Source organism: Tyto alba, unplaced genomic scaffold (assembly GCF_018691265.1).
Source record: "Tyto alba isolate M040663 unplaced genomic scaffold, T.alba_DEE_v4.0 Super-Scaffold_1, whole genome shotgun sequence".
NCBI lineage: Eukaryota > Metazoa > Chordata > Aves > Strigiformes > Tytonidae > Tyto > Tyto alba.
Genome location: NW_024881261.1, coordinates 2,921,171 through 2,935,100, shown reverse-complemented (window position 1 = coordinate 2,935,100; position 13,930 = coordinate 2,921,171). Strand labels below are relative to the sequence as shown.

Here is a 13,930-nt window from a genome sequence, read left to right as displayed (position 1 = left end):
ATCCATCTTCTCAACAGCTCCTTCAGGAAACGACAGACCTGGTGCCTGGGGGGTGTGGGGGTGTTGCAGAAGGGATGCAGCCCTCTCCTCTGCAGAACAAGCCTCTGTCGAGGTGCCGCCGACGTTTGCCCCGGCTGTGATTTGTAACCTGCAGTGATTTGTAACCTGCAGTTTGCAGCTCTCAGCAAATACTCCCATTTAAGAGCGGATAAACCTGTCAGTAAATCCGACTGCAGTCTGCTCATTTCTCTTCCATGGGGGACGAAGTCTGTTTCGAGAGTGTCAACCCTCTGTTTTACCCTTCCAGAAGCAAAGACAAATGTAGTAGCCAGCTTATATGAGGCTTTACGTCTCCTGAGTAAAGCTCCGTGGGTGATGGGACTTTGTACCTTTGTCTGCCTGAATTTACAAGTTGAAGCTTGTTGTCCTACACGAGACCTCCTAGTAACGGTGTGGTCTAAAGTCTTCCAAAAGGAGAAAATGTGCTGCGTAGGGTACGCAGAAAGCAGGCCTGACTGGAAGCTAATGTGACATGAATAATGCGAATAAATGCATCTCTTGTTGTGATTCATCAGTAACTTTGCCGGAATTAACCGGAGAATGTTCTCAAGTAAATATTTTAGGGTGTCCGAGTTGTGCAGAACAACAGGAGCGATGCAGACCTTGTCTTGTCGGTGGGAAAGCAGAGGATAAGAAGTGCACGGCGGTTAGTTTCATCTCTGGAGAGCTCGAGGAAGATGTTCCTACTCGGAGTCGACGTGAAGCCTCTGGAGAGAAACCTCCAGTTAACCCATGCTGCAGGAGCAGAGGCTCCTGCTTGGCAGAACTTCCCCGGCCACTTCGCGACTCGGCTCCCGGCAGCACGCGTGACGCCAGCGCCTTGCAGCTCCGTGCTCCTGCCCTGGATGCCCCAGCAGAAGGCAGCAGGTCGCTTTTATATGGAGCAGACAGAACCCGGTGAGGTGGCCGTGCCCTGCCAGCCAAAGGGCTCCTCTCCCCACTCTGTACCGGGGCCGGGTGGGAAGCTACAGAAACCCATAGTAGCTATACTGCAACATCGCCATGGCAACCAAAGAAAATAAGGGCCCCTTCTGGGAAAACGAGAGATTTTCAAATTTTGTTGCAGCCAAGAATTATTATTAGTGTCTGTTTGCAGCGCCAGCACATCCTCCTTTGAGTTTCTCGTCAATAAAAACAAATGGCAACGGCTGTTTCTCTACTGCTCAGGTGAAGGCACTTGCAAGCCTGTACTGTTGGTTCAAGAAAAATAAATGAGATTATGCCAAAAATATAAAAGAAATACTGCATTAATTACATTGATAAAGCTACCTCAAGTGCAAGATTAAAAACTAAAAGTCTGCTACAGTCCTCAGTTCTGTGTGTAGTCCCCGTGAAATGTGTGTACATACAGGTATAAGTCTGTGTGTAAAATCAGAACGCCCTGATTCTGCAGGTGCAGTTTAAGGTCTACTTTTTGGGGTTTAGTTTAAGACACTGGAGGAAGTAGCCATGCATCCAGTAATGTTCTGAATGCAAGAAACCTATTTTGAATATTGAGCTCCTTTGTCAGTCCTCAAGGTATCGCTTCACTCTAGTTCTTTATACACAAATCTCTGAAATTGTTTTGTTTTTTACTCAGGAAGCTACTAAATTATTTAAACTAGTTAACAAAACTTGAAAACACACCAGTAAAAATGGGGAATTTGGTAATTACAAAAGCAGTGTGCTGTTGAGTCAGATCTTATTTTGCATAGAATTACCATTTCATGTCCTCTTTAGCTAAGAAACTGAAGTATGTAAGAAAATACCATATGATATTACATATGGCATTTTAATAACACCTATTTTACATAGCTGCTGCTTTGCCCAACTGATAAATGTAAAATTTCAAAGACATCTTACCATTTCTAACGGAAAGTCAAGTTTGCTTGGCAAGCTAGACCATGCTTTTTTATTATTATTTTTTTTTGTTTTAAATTTTTTTTTTTTTTTTTTTTTTTTTTTCTTGAGCAGAGTCCTGTGCAACTGGGGGATTATTGCCCCATTAGCACGATTATTCGTTCATCAGCTCTTCCTGCCCTGCAAGCAGTGATGCTGTGCTGGGGCCGCCTCCTTCCTTCTCTTCCTCCTTTAATCACAGTTAGTGACAGCTCCTTCTTAAACGTGGGGTCAGGTGAAGATTAGGGGCCTTCTCATATTATTTCTGGCTCCTTCATTGTAACTATTGATCTGTGTTGATGAGGGAAGGGAGAAAGAAGGCGAGTAGATGAGAGCCTGCAGCCAGCAAATGGAGAAGGCTGATAGAGACTGGAGAGGTATATGAAGATACTACCCTGCCTGGATTTCTGTGTGTCTACTGTAAATGAAGGCTTAGGTATTTTAACTGATAAAAGTTGATTTTATTCTAGTTCATAATGTTGGTGCGGGGAAAGACGTGTCTCCCAATAACGGCACCCACAGGTCTGGATGGTTGGAGTTTTGGGCTTATCTTCTGGCTTTACACAAACTACTTGAATGTTTTGGTTTCAAAGCCTAAATCCATACATTTTTAGGTACTTAAAGGCACTGAAAGTTGCCCAATGAAATTTTCCAAATGATCAAAGTGCCAGAGTTCAGATCTAAGACACGGGATTTTTATCCTTCCACCATTACTTTATACCTGATTTGAAGACCTGATATGGTATCTTACACTTAGGATATATAGAAGTAAATATAAACTGTTTTTAAATTCTAGATATGGATACTGTGAATTCATCTGTGGGAAAGCTGCTTTTCTCATAGAGAAACTAGACTTTGAGGCAACTTGCTGAAATATTTTTAGCCCTCTACATAATTTGGGAATTACTGCTTCCACTATAGCATATAAAACCAGTTTCCAAGATTTACTATGGATTCAAGAAGATAATGAACAAACATGACTCAGAAAAACATACTAACTTTTTTCCATAAGCGTAATCTCAGCCTTAGTTTATTTTCAGGAAATACCTTTCGATCCATTAAATCTGCCTTTCCTAAGATGGAGAACTCGGAGTTGGCAATAAAGACCTGACCCCTACCTCTTTCCTCCCGTTATTAACATTTGAAGCCTGTGATGGCTTTCATCTGTTTGTTTATACATGAAAAAAAGTTGACGGTGGGAGAGATCAGCTCCATATGCCACTTCCTTCCGGAGAAAGTGGAATGTTTGGTTTGTTTCTTTTCTGAATGTATAGATAGGATGAGTATTGACTATACATAAGGCCAAAACGTAGGTTTGATCATTCTGACCTATTATTTTAAAAATTATCATCGCTACTCTGATATTAAAATCAGGGATTAAGTTACCTTTGTTGCAAAGTAAACAGCCAGTTAAAATAAATATTGACGATTGACCATTAAAGAATATTTAAAAATACAGAATTGGAAGTTCTCAGGTTTGATAAAACAGTGATTTGACTGAATGATACGTAACACGTGGGTCACATGCTCAGCTGCAGAGATTCAACTTTGGATATTGGGCAAATAATACGTAAGTAAATAAAACCTTTTCCTGTTTCAATTGAAAGTCAATATGGTTGGATCCTGCCCAGAGTTCCCATTTGTGGTCCAGTATAGTTCCCTGTCCTTAAGAGATGGAGAAGAATCTCTGGCCACACTTTCAGAAATAATATTTAATGATTACTGTAATCTTGGGTTGTACTGCATTTGAACAAGGAAGTCTCCAAGGGCACTTTACAAGTATGTTAGCAGTAGATATAAGACTTTGCTCAAGTGTTTGAAGTTATCCTTTTTTTAAAGAACTGTTCCCAAGTTAACATCAAACCAGAACATTCTGAGATGATCTTGAGCATTTCGGAGACCGCTCTGTGAGTTTGCAGTTAAATCCTCAAAATTATTCTAGATTATCACGTTACTGATGGGACTATATAGAATACATGTATAAAATAGCCCCAAAGAAGACCTAAATATAATTTTAATGTTTTTGGCTTAAATTTCAAGGGCTTTGCTGGGTTTGCATGAAGAATTTCAATAAGTATGTATTGGCTGTATTACCTAAAGTGGTTAGAAAAACACAGGGATGGGAATGGATTTTGTAATCCTTTGGTTAACAAGAATGGAATAGAAAAGTATTATAGGCTTACAATTTCCATTGTCAGGAGCATACATGTATTAGGCTGCTTTCCATAATATGATAGAGTCTTTCCCCTAACTTGATGTATGTGTTGCTTATAGGGAATCCCTATTTTGGGGTATATCTAAGTGCATTCCAGCAGATGCATTTAAAAATTCTGCACAGCTGCCATTTTTCGGAAGTTATTCCCAACTAAAATAATATGATTAAGTAATTTAAATGTGGTCACAATGAAAATAATTTTTGTACAATCTATTTACTCTCCAGTCAGACTTCATTGTGGGCTGCAGAGCTATTCTGCAATGCAAATGAATAGTCAAGTGTTCCCTGTTCAAACTACCTAGAGGTAGCCACATATATTCACCTTCCTTGGAAGGCAACAGATTGTTTTCTCATTTAAAATGTAATCCTATACCTTTTCCCTGGGTTTCAGTGGTGCCTTGCTGTTCTCGTATGTATGATGCCATCTTATTACCAAATAAACATTGGCTTACTTTCAGATGAACAATGTATTTCATGTTGATTAAAAGGAATTAAAGATTATAGGTGTATAAAGACAAATAAAAATCCTGAAAACGTCTTAGAAATGAGTGTTCATGCATCATGAAGTTATTCTTTGACAGTTATTTATATATAAAGACTCATTGTTTTCCAAGTAGTTTTAATTTTGATGAAGAAATGAGGCCTAAAACTGTACTTCCAGCCCCATATGTGCATTTTAGAAATTACATTTTCCTTTTTGAGGGGTTGTAGCGAAGTTGAGTCCAGCACACTGCAGTTCAGAACACAGGTGCACTGGATTTTGCAGCTGCTACGTTTCAGGGGCTGTTAAATTTCTTTGGGATTAATTTTGTTTGTGTATTTGAAATACTAATCCTTGCCTTTTGAGGCAATATCTTAGAATTACTGAAGTGATACATTTTGCTTGGAATCATCTATTGAGCTAGTTCAAATGCCAAGAGAGCTAAACTGAGGATTTATCATTTAGCACTGTTGTTATGATTAAGAAAAAAATTTAGCACCAAGTGACATAGATACACTTTTAGGAGAAGGATCTAAGCTTCTCCTTAGCAGGTCATGATGTGTATCTCACTGTTGTTCAGTTTTCTGAGCCAACAGGATGTAAATACCTAGGAAGGAAAAGAGGAGGTCAAGTGGAAACCTCTCAACATCAAAGGAGGCCATCCAGCATCTTCCAACCGTCACTGCGCTAATCTCTGATGAGAAAAACATATTTTTTTTCCTTTTGTAATGCCAACAAGCCAACAACAACAAGAAAAAAAATTCTCTGAATTCACTGAGGCTAGGAATAGTAAAAGGTGGAAAGTTAGGAAATGGGTGGATTGAGGAGTGTCAGGGGTGGTGCAGCCCAGGGGGAAGAGCAGTGCCTGGCACTGGATCCTTGTGCTGGATTTTCGTGGGAAGCGTTTGAAAGCTATACTCTTTGATACAGCTGCAAGTGTGAAAATGTGCCACGCTGAAATGTTTTTTTTTGCTGCGGATAATACTTCCAAGGAAGCTCAAAATGTTATGACACTCGCATAATTATAACTGCAGTGGAAAGAGCTTCTTTTCTAAATATAGTGGTGATATTTAATTTATAATTCTCTCCTCTTCTTTGGGGCAAGAAAAGCTCGTTCCTGCTCAAGTTCCTGAGTTGGTGAATATGACTACTGAGCGTGTAGGCAAGCGATGGAAGTAATTTGTAGGCATGGAGGCTATACATCAACTTGATAATGCTGTTCTCCTACCCTACTAAAATGCCGTGTGGTTTGGAGGCTGGGCAAAGGGGCAGGGCGCACTGGTGCCCAGTTTGCCAGCAGCACCCAACTGGAAGGGTGGCTGGTAGACCTGATGGCAGCGCTGCCGTCCAGAGGGACCTGGACCTCCTGGAGACACGGGCCAGCAGGGACCCGGTGAAGCTCCCCAGGGCCATGCCCGGGGAGGACCCTATTTAAATCTGCTTTAGGATCTAACTTTTGACAGCTGCCCTGCGGTCGACTACCATCGTGCATACTTGGCCTTAGCCCTGTGCTGTGTATTAGCATTTTAAACCTTTTTTTTTTTTTTTTTTTTTTTAAATGGGAGCTCTTGCAAAAATGGCCAGCGGTTAAAATTTAGCTGTGCGTATTCAGATATTTATTGTGGCTTAATGACTTCACTCACTTTGGATAAATCAGATAGTGGTGGGGGTTTTTTGTTTGTTTGTTTTTTTTTTTTTTTTTTAATGATTTAAAACCTGCAGGCAGAGTGGGTGCATGCAGTACGCTGCTTCGATGTTTGAGCTGGAAGTAGAACCGGTGGGAAGGTCAGTGGTAATAAGCTGCAGGGTCTGCTCTTGTCCAGGGGACACCTTCTACATCCCCCAGCCAACTCCTTTTGTTTTTTTCTCGACGTCTCTTGGACTGAATGGGCCGGCAGTGCTGTAGGATGGCGGTTGCACGAAGATGAATGGGAGTGTTGAAATGTCTGTAAGTGCTATAGGATGGTTTTACTGTCAGCGCTTACGGTTGCTCTTCCCGACTTTCTTGTTAATAGATTTATGCATTTCAGACAATTTGCACCCTTTGGCACAATTTTGTCCTTTACGAATGCATAATATAGTAGGCTGAAACACTGAATAGTCAAAAGTAAAAGATAACATAGCAGTCAGCGTTAGGGAGGCAGGTCTGAAATAGTCAAAGCATGCTCTGCTCTGAATATTCAGGTGATATAAGCCCTGGGAAGGTTGCTGTGCATTTATCTTGTATATTTATGAGAATATCATCCCCCTTTGCTAAAGCAGTATACAGTGAGACTTCCATAGCTGTGAGGTCTCTGCCACCTAATCGAATCTCACAGACACAAAATTTGTGGCGTAAATACGTTGTTTTAAGCAGCAGTGAGTATCATGGATTATTTTCCTGGCGGTTTTCAAGAAGAGCCTTGCTACAGAAGTTGAAGCATTATTAGTTCCCAATAAATACCACAGTTGATCAGGAAACCTGTTCCGGTATTGAAGGTTGCTGTTTGTATTTAGGTGGCATTGAAGAGAGAAAAATCCTAATGGAATTATTTAGTGAAGCCATCGGAACAAAATTAGTAATATGACTTTGGTTGCCTGATCTAATGATACATTTTCTCAAAGATGCAGCAGCTCCACTGCAGAGAAATTCCTGTATTTTGGGTAAGTAGCACAGTGTTTGGAGAAGGCGGGGAAGCCACTGACCTAAATACACCTTTATCTGAGAACTATTCCATTACAAGGAGGTTTTTAAATAAAAGCGATCTTAATTCTAGTCCTCTGAATCAGTAGGGGTTTGGAGATTTTGAAGGTTACAGGTCCTAGTAAATTTGCATGGACTTTTCTTGCATTATTCTGGGTTTATTACACAGTTTCTTTAGTAATCGTGCAATTTATCATTGGTTTGGATATTCATGTATTAGTAACGTGAACTTAGTGTGAAGATACAGAACAAATAAAAAGTGTACCATGTTAGACTGAATATTATACCTCCTCCTTATTATTATTTTTTTTTTAACTGATTTCAGAGGAGATGATTTTCTGGCTGTAACAGTTCAAGTTTCTTCAAGGCTCAGAAGCATTTTTCTTTACTCGTGAGATGCTGTCAATAATTTTGACATACTGTGACCGCTGACTTTTTATTTTTTTTTCCTGATATTCTCACATTTGTGAGTGGCACCTCCAGTGCACGAAAGAGGCTGCAGATGCACCCTCTGGTGTGTAGTTTAGTTTTCTTCCACTTGAACTCGCTTGCCGCTGCCTGCCAGCCGCTCCCCCCCGGGTGGGCTCCCCCTCCGTAACCCGCCTTTCGCCTGCTGGCCTGTGCTGTGGAGAAGCCGCGGTGGGAGGGGAGGGAGGGGAGGCTGGAAAGGAGGAGGCAGCGTAGCGATGGGTGCGTTTGCAAAGGCCTTGTTTCGTCTGCAAAATTACAACACGCAAAAAAAATGGGAATTTTAGCCGGGCGTTCCGTCATTGCCTGCGCCTTCCCTGAGCATGAAGGACGATTTGTTGTCCCGCGCACGGCTGTAGGATGTTGTTAATAAAATATTTGTGAAGATGAAAATAAAATAATACTTTCAGCAAATCGTACTGCCTGCAGTGCTGAAGACTTTTTCAGCCGTCAAGGATGAAGAGACATATCTTGGAGGCAGAGTAACTTTTTTTTTTTTCCTTTAAGCATGAATTGGGTGGAAAGGAGCAGAGGACTGTGTAAGGCAGCAACTTTGACTGTCACAAAGCATCCTGTCATCCTGCAGATGCATGGAGAAGAAGTATATATTTGGGGACAGAAGTTTTGTCATGTCACTTCAAGGAGAAAAAGGAGAAATGGTGCATCCATCAGCTCTTCTTTAAGGAAAGCTTTCTGTTGACTTGCATAAGGAATCGTGAACTTCGGCTGTACTCTGTGGTGCAAATGCTAAGCTCTGCTCACAGAGACCAGGAGCCACAACCTGAATTTTTGCAACTATAACAGCTATAGCACCCTATATAGCATGTGTTTTCCTACTCAGCTTTATTTCCGATTAATTACTAAGTGGTTAAGTTCTTGCAGATCAGAGCGTAAGGCTGTTGTCCTTGACAGTAGGGATGCTCAGACGATGATACTGGTTTTTCAGATAGGAGGAAAAAAAAAAAAAAAGAGCTTAATAATGTTCCAGTAATGAAATTTATATTTTAATTCAGAAGCAAAAAATGAGAAGCCACTCAACGTTAGACAGAAGTAGTTACAGAAGAAAAATTATCTGTGTGCTTCTTGATGCATAAAGGCTTCAGCCTTAAGCTTTCTGCCTGGAGTGCACAGCTTTGGGGCAATGTAATTATAGAAGGCAAATGGACTTCCCTGGGTTTGTCCGTATATTTTAAATTACAGTTGAGAATGTAAATAATTTTTCTATTTAACAGAGTTTAAGGTTTCCAGTCTTCACTTAAGATACTCAGTGCCCAGGTGCTCCTGATGGGAAGGGACATTATTACACACTGACTTTTCCGCATCTGAGAGAGCCCACAATTTCTAGCAAATTTGAGATGAAAAGGTAAAAAAATTGCTGTTGCTGACCTACACGTGCTCTGCAGTTTAGTGAGGGGGTTTCGCATCGTTAGAGAGGGCGTCTCTATAGTGGAGATACTCCAGCTGCTTTTTAAGCCTGGTTGGAGGCAAGAGTTGGCGAAGAAGCAGTGACGGGACTGGTGTACAGATAAACTTCTGGGTAGAGATCTTGTACTAGGGCTGTTGGAAAGGGCACTGGACGTGAATTAAAAAAGGGGAATGAGCACCTTGCCTCTGCTCCTTAGAGGCTTTGCCTCTGCACATGGAATGGGATGCCCCAGAGGGATGTAGCATGGGCACTGATGTGGGACTCAATAAATTTTTATTTTTTTATTTTTTTTTAAGAGTTCCTTGGTTATGGTTCCTCCTACCTATCACCTCATAAACCAGAAACACAGAGTATTTTTGGTGTTTATTTTTTTTTGGTAAAAATGCATTTTAAAAAGATGGTTAAGATGCTATAGATTGATATTTATTGGGCAGTTAGGTCTTGCATACCTCCTTTGTGAATAGTAGCACAAAAGCATTTACCTGTGCCAGCTTTTCGGAATTACTAGGAATACAGGTTTGGGTTAGTATTTTTTATTTTGATAGCACCTTAAATATGCTTATGGCCTCAGTGTAAAATGTTGCTTCTGGATGTGTTTCATTGCTTTGATGCTATGCTCTTGCTTTTAGTGACAACTGACAGAATAATGGAAATATCATCACAGTGTTTATTCTGAAGATAAACTCATGTTTTCCCCAACCTCGTCTTTGGGCAGGATTGCTGTACCTGTGCTGAGAGCAGATGTGGAACACCAGCTCCCTCAGCAGGGTACTTGACATGCAAATTAAAGGATTTTGTTCAGTGCACCCCTGTCAGATGGCTCAACAAGCTGTTGCTTCAGCAGCTCCTTGCATTCTTAAAAAGAACTAGATGTCTGTTTTATCTCTGTATCAAGTATAAGGACAAAAATGGAGTGATGTTTTTAATAGAAAAAAAAAAATAGCAGTCTTAGAACGTTTTAGCAGCTTTTGACCAATATTGTGACAACTGTTACTCAGCCAAAGCAGCGGAGTGCTTGGTGGCGAACGAAACAAAAAACAATTGGAAACCTTCAGTTTTGTTTTGAGCGACTTCCTGTATTAGGATAACAAAAATGCATGGAGCTGGAAGGATTGTTTCTGAGAAGACTGTTGCTTCGCAAGGCCAGAGGTTCAGAGAGCACGGCTGGGTGGGTGGATCCGCGGCAGGACGAGAAGGTTTGCAGGGGGTGCTTGGGGAGGGGAAGGGTTAAGCTTAGGGGGAGCGGAGGGGGGCCAAGACATAAGAACAAGTAAATTAGTGGGGCAGGATGGAACACTGGCAGCAATAATTTTTTTTTTTTTTTTTTTTAGAATCTCCTTTTGATGTTCTCTTCATATGTTTCTCAGACTGTTTTGCTTTCACTCCATGTACTGGACATTTTACCTTTATTTATTGTATTTCTATGTAGATTAGGTTTGTACACAGCCCCAAAACCTGGCCTAAACACCAAAAACAAGGGAGAGATGGTTAAATGGCTTGTTGGTGTGAGGGGGGTGGGGTTTTTTGTTTGATTTTGTTTGTTTGTTTGCTTGCTTGGGGTTTTCTTGTGGCTTTTTTTTTTTTTTTTTTTAAACTTGTTTTGGTTTCTTGTTTGTTTTCCCCAACCTACCCCAGCCCCGCACGAATTCTTACCAATTGATTAGAGCATCTTCAAGCTGAGGCTCAGTCTGGTTTCTCGTGGGAAGCACACGCTACCGAGGAAAGTGGCCTTGCAGAGAGGTGCTTATACTTTTGCATTCGCCCCAGAGATGCCCGAGCTGGCTGCGGTGGTAATTGTGGAGAAGAGCCCACGCTTCCAGCTATAATTTGAAGGGGTGACGAATCGTCTTTTATAGCTCACTTTGCCATATGAATGTCATTGCCTCGAGGAACTGACATGAATCCCTGAGTTTGTAGGGCTGTAAAAGCGAGGTGATGATGCTGATGCTGATGAAAGGGAGGTGGGTTAGGCACACGGAAAGGACATCTCCTGCGCCGTAGCTGCCTGGTTCGGGCAGCTCTGTCTCCTGTCAGCACAACCATCAGAGATCATCGTCTTCCTTGGTAGATTTTTACCCCAGCTCTCTGTATCTTCGATTTCCGAATCATTTATCTGAAATGGTGTTCAGCTGTCGTGTAATTTGAAGGATGATATCTAGCCTAAGTTTTAAAAGTATACTGGTTTACAGCTCAGTTTTTAAGCTTAACTGTGCAAGTAGTGGTGTGAAGACAAACTTGGGCAAAGCTTCATCCTGTTTTCTGTTTAATGTAAAGAATTGTTTTTAATGCTTACTGTCTATATCATGCGGCTAATACTAAAGAGTGCCTGTGTCCTTTAGTACAGGGAAAACGATATACAACAGCCCAGGATGTTTCTAGACCCCAAATCTCTCCCGTTATTTTCTTATCCGTACCTCACCTCCTCCAAGCTATCTATTTCTTGGTCCCATTGCAAGGAGACTTTGCTAATAGGTTACCTGTCTGTTAATTCAAGAGTATTTTAAAGCCAATTAGATAACAAAACAATTAGCATGTTTCATTTCAGTGCACTTGGGGGTGTATTGTAATCTGCAGAAAAAGGGCGAGTGGTTTGTTTGGATGCAGCCCACGTTGGCCAGCTGCTAAATTGGGCTTGTAAATCCAACTCGTACCAGACGAGATGTTCCGCTGAGCGAAGCCTTCTCTGCAAAGGTAACGACTCAAGTTACACAACCAAGCACGGAGAAGGAAAGAGAGGTGGGGGGGGGGGGGGGGGGGGGAGTGTGTTTTGAGTGAAAAGCCTCTGTACGAGAAGAGCGGAGTTACGGCAGGCGAAGGAGGCTTTGAGAGCCTGAGGACTGCAAAAACAAGCGCTGTTTGCTCCCCCCTGGGACAAGCTTCGTGAGGAATCTCTGCACATTTATACTCGCAGGGGGGCTGGTTTTCCTTTCCAAGTGATATTGAGACACATGTAGTAAAAGCCAGGCTGTGGTCCTGGGTCAGCTAGAGAAAAAGGAGAGATGCTTTCCCATGGGGATAAAGGCACTGGAGAGCCCCACTTCAGGCGTTGCGACACATACCCGGGTTCTCATTCCTTTTTTCTTACATGAATTCTGTATGTTTTTAAATATCTTTCTTAGGAAGCTTGCTGCCCATGTGCAGCGCTCGAACCGTACGTTTTAGACAGCCTGTACAGAACTGAACAGCCTCACCCCTTCCTTGCAGGCCCGGGCGTTTCGCTGGTGAGCAGCAGGCGGGCGTGGGGGGAAGCTCCGCGGTCCGGCCCGGGCTGGCGGTCGGCACCAAAGCCCCGGTTGCTTCTCACTTGCTGCCTGCGCAGAGATTATCTCTTGATTTGGGGTTTTCTTGTTGATCGGGCTTTTCTTCGAAGCGATGGATAGATTAGATAACGTCACATTAAAAAAGCAGCTTTTTGAGTCTTGACTCCTAGAAGTGATTCATGTTAATGTAGCAGCAGGTGTTTAAGTACTTGTTTTTATCAGATTCTATTTTCTTTTTTTGCCTTCGTGGGTTTCATTATTTCCTTTTAAAACAGAGTTGACTGATTTCTGCCCAGTGATCTGAACCTGGAAAATATCCTCTGAGCTCCCACTTACTGATACTTGTTTTAAGAGTATGTGGCCACCGTTATTAATTTTGAATGGTATGCAGGTGTTTTAAATGGAAATTCAAACATTTGACTTGTGCCCTCCTGCCTTGCCCCTTATTCCCTCATCTTCCTCTTTCTATGAAAAAGGTTAATTTTTGGCAGAGTGCCGGAAAGGAGTGGCTGCCTAGGCTCCCGCGTGTCAGGGAGGATTTATATCCAAGAGGATGAAAATAATTTAGTTTTCTCTTTTAGTATCTTTCAATATATTTCCATTTCTCCAATTCCAGGGCAAGCTTAGAGTTTGAGAAGGCTTCAAATTTCGAAAGGTGCTTGAAGGACTTAGCTCAGCCCAATACCGTTTTATCGTGTTTTCTTGAATTTTCCCAGTCTAATGCTGATCTGAGCTGAAATGATGGAAATTCACAGCGTTCCTACAGAGGTGGTTTCAGCAGGGAATTGCCCTCATGGTCTAGCGTCAGTGTTTTGCCGTCAGAGAGTATTACAGGGAGGAGGTAGGAGTTCTTGCTGCATTTAACCTCCTCCGACTGCTGCAGAGCACAGGGTGTTAGAGAGCTTGTTACTAATGCAATTTTTGTATCTGGTGGCTTTTCCAGCCTGCATCAGCGTTTTCTTCTTGGGGTTAACTTTTTTTTCCTTAGTTGTTGTTCCTCTTTTATGATACTAATTCTTCTTTTTCAGACTTGGGCAAAGATAAATCTTCTTCCCCTGCCAAGAAACCTTAATCTTCTGTTATGCCATGAAAAGTTGCAGATAGCTTATTCAGGAGGGATTTTATTTTCTCCGTGCAGAACGGCATGTGTTAACACTTTCAGCGCCGTTTGTGGCGATGCCGAAACCGTGTCTGGGGCAGTGATCTGTCCTCCTGCAGCGCCTCATCAGGGGGTGGGGGGAGTCCCGGGGATGCAGGCGCTCAGCATCCCGGGGCTGCTGCCCACTGTTCCTGTGGACGGGCTTGGGTGCCTGCGTCCCTGGGACTCGATTCAGGCGCTGAGAGCTTCCTGCACAAACCATGCTGCAGGCTTGGATTTTACATTTCTAATAACTCAGAGGCTTGCTAGTTTAATATTAATAGTAAATGCCGTTTCTATTTATTGCTTCAGACTCTAGGC

At 42.1% G+C, this 13,930-nt stretch overlaps 1 protein-coding gene across 5 annotated transcripts in view; it reads left to right on the top strand.

The window, feature by feature from the left end:
• PTPRE (protein tyrosine phosphatase receptor type E) overlaps positions 1–13,930 on the top strand; it is a 110,029-nt gene that overhangs the window by 39,616 nt on the left and 56,483 nt on the right. Inside the window, exon 1 of one of the 5 annotated variants that reach the window (XM_033003890.2) lies at positions 10,389–10,407. The exons of the other annotated variants lie outside the window; for them this stretch is intronic. The gene's annotated coding sequence lies outside the window, so the exon portion shown is untranslated. Of the gene's footprint in view, positions 1–10,388; positions 10,408–13,930 lie in introns of those variants that run through there. 5 annotated transcript variants of the gene reach the window in all.